General features: G+C 46.5%; 1 pseudogene; it reads left to right on the plus strand.

Annotated features, from left to right (window-relative positions):
• Window positions 1-2,093: 2,093 nt before the first annotated feature.
• On the plus strand, window positions 2,094-2,941 carry LOC130029828 (40S ribosomal protein SA-like; annotated as a pseudogene).
• The last annotated feature ends 218 nt before the right edge of the window (window positions 2,942-3,159 follow it).

Below are 3,159 nucleotides of genomic sequence, written 5' to 3' on the forward strand. Positions count from 1 at the left end.
CCCAGACTTGGTGGTACTTGGTTGCTTCTCCCAGCTCTGTGTTCAGGGGTCACTCCTGGCAATGCCCAGAGGAACTTACAGTGCCCCGGAGTGAAGCAGGGTTATCCACACACAAGGCAAGCACCTTAACCCCTGTACTCTCTCTCTCTCTCTCTCTCTGGCCGGTCTTAGTTCCTTAAACTGTAGAATGGGGCATAACTGTATCTACTTCACAGATTAGTTGCCCCTCATAATCAGGCTTAATCTAAAAGTTAAATACAATTAATTTGACCATTTTAGTAAACCCTACCATGAGTTTTTGACAAATACATCTATTCATGTAACCACCATTACAGGCTATAGACATATTAGTTAGACTAATACTGTTGGTAAGAGTATAGTATGGTGACTGCTACCATAGGTGAAGCCAGCACGAGTTGCTCCCTAACTGGAATCAGAGGGATCAACCACAGACGACTACCTGAAAAAGGAGACATCTCAGCTGGGCACTTAAAGGTAAGGATAAGTTCAGACAATCAAGACATAGAACTTTTGGGCCAGAGAGAATATAGTTGGAAAGGCACTTGCCTTGCACGTGACTAACCTGGTTTTGATTCCCACACTACATATTGTCCCTGGAATACCACTAGGAGTCATTCTTAAGCACAGAACCAGGCATAAGCTCTGAGTACCACTAGTGTGACCTCAAATAAAAATCAAAAAGACATAGAACTTTTTCATCACGTCCCAAGATTCCCTCATACCCTCTTGTGGGGAAATCTTCCTTCAACGCAGCTCTTGGTAATGCTGGATCCATTGTTCCCAAAGATTGCCTTTCCCAGAATGCCATTGAAGGAACCGTACTCTACGTAAACTTTGGAATTTTTTAGAGTGATGCAGTTAAGATTCCTCTGGCCATGTGTTTCAGTCATTTGTTACTTAATGCTGAGGAGTAAATAGTTCATTCGGGAGGAATAGTTCATTCAGTTCACTCAAATTTGTATATCTGTTCACCAAATGAAGGATGTTTGGGCTCAGGGTTGGTTCCTGGTTTTGTGTGTGTGTGTGTGTGTGTGTGTGTGTTGATTTTGGGGTCATACTTGGCATTGCTCAAGAGCTACTCCTAACTTAGTACTCAAGGTTCAAGCCCTCGCCTTCTGCATTTGCATTCTGCGCTCCAGCCCTCTGAACCCGAGCCATGTTTGCTGTTTGTGATAATTATAAATAAAGCCAGTGTAAACCTTTTGTGTTCAGTCTTTTGTGTAAACATCAGTTTTCTTTTGGGGCTGGAGCAATAGCACAGCGGGCAGGGCATTTGCCTTGCACGCGGCCAACCTGGGTTCGATTCCCAGCATCCCATATGGTCCCCTGAGCACCGCCAGGGGTGATTCCTGAGTGCAGAGCCAGGAGTAACCTCTGTGCATCACCAGGTGTGACCCAAAAAAGAAACCAAAAAGACATAAGTTTTCTTTTTTCTTGGGTGAGTATCTGGAGAGAGATTTCTAGATCATACAATGAGTGTGTATACAGTCAGTACAGCTTTAATGGGAGCTGCACAAAATTTTACAGAACCAGCTTTATAAAAAGCTGCCAAGCTATTCCCATAATGGCCATGCTATCTTGCATTTCCATCTGCAATGTGTGGGCAACATCTCCAAAGAAACTCTTGCTATGGCCAGATTTCAGGCACTTTTTGTTTGTTTTTGCAGTGTCAGGGATCAAACCCAGGGTCTGAAACACCTTCAAGGCAAATGCTCCACTACTAAGCTATCTTCAGTTTAAAATGTTTTAAACCATTTTTTAAGGCAGTGGTAGCCTTTTTTTTAAACCATTTTTATTGAAGTACAGTGATGTACAATTTCATTAGTCATACTTTCCTACATTCATTATTCCAACACCACACACCCATCACCAGAGTGAACACTTCCCTCCACCAGTGTCCAAGGGCCCTTCCCAGCCACCCTCCCACCCCAGGTAAATTCAGTTCTGTAGACAAAATCTCCAGTTCTGGATAGAGAGATTAAATAGTGATCAGGGCCTTTCTGCACTGCCCAGTGAGGGACCCATATGGCGTTGTTCATGATTCCCGTCGTAACTTAAAGGGAAATTTCACAATGTCCAGAGCCCTTGATGTCCTCAAATTCCTTGCAGCAGGCGCCCACTTAGGTGACACCAACCTGGACTTCCAGATGGAGTAGTACATCAACAAAAGGAAAAGTGATGACATCTACATCATAAATTTGAAGAAAACCTGGGAGAAGCTTCTGCTGGCAGCTCGTGCCATTGTTGCCATTGACAACCCAGCTGATGTCAGTGTGATCTCATCCAGGAATACTGGCCAGCGTGCTGTGCTGAATTTCTCTGCTGCCACTGGTGCCACTCCAATCACTGGCTGCTTCACTCCTGGAACTTCACTAACCAAATCCAGGCGGCTTTCTGGGAGCCGAGACTTCTGGTGGTTACTGATCCCAGGGCTGACCACCAGCCCCTCACGGAGGCGTCTTACGTTAACCTGCCTACCATTGACTCTCTTCAGCACTATGTGGACATTGCCATCCCTTGCAACAACAAGGAAGCTCACTCCGTGGGTCTCATGTGGTGGATGCTGGCCCGGGAGGTTCTGCGCATGTGAGGCACCATCTCCCGTGAACACCCATGGGAGGTCATGCCTGATCTCTACTTTTACAGAGATCCCGAGGAGATTGAAAAGCAAGAGCAGGCTGCTGCCGAGAAGGCTGTGTCTAAGAAGGAATTTCAGGGTGAATGGACTGCCCCAGCTCTGGAGTTCACCGCGACTCAGCCTGAGGTTGCAGACTGGTCTGAAGGGGTGCAGGTGCCCTTTGTGTCCATTCAGCAGTTCCCTACTGAAGATTGGGGAGCTCAGCCTGCCACGGAAGACTTTTCTGCAGCTCCCACTGCTCAGGCCACTGAATGGGTTGGAACCACCATGGAGTGGTCTTAAGCTGTTCTTCTAGACTCAAATGGGAGACGAAAATAAGGTTGGAGGAAAATAAATGAGTTTCTAAAAGTGTGGAAAAAAATAGTGGTCAGGGCACTTGCCTCACATACGACTGACCTGGGTTCAATTCTTGGAACCCCATATGGTCCTCCCAACCCCACCAGGAGTGATCCCTGAGCAAAGAGCTGGGAGTAAACCCTCAGCATAGCTGGGGGTGGCCC

Source organism: Sorex fumeus, unplaced genomic scaffold (genome assembly GCF_029834395.1).
Source record: "Sorex fumeus unplaced genomic scaffold, SorFum_2.1 ptg000043l, whole genome shotgun sequence".
Lineage (NCBI taxonomy): Eukaryota > Metazoa > Chordata > Mammalia > Eulipotyphla > Soricidae > Sorex > Sorex fumeus.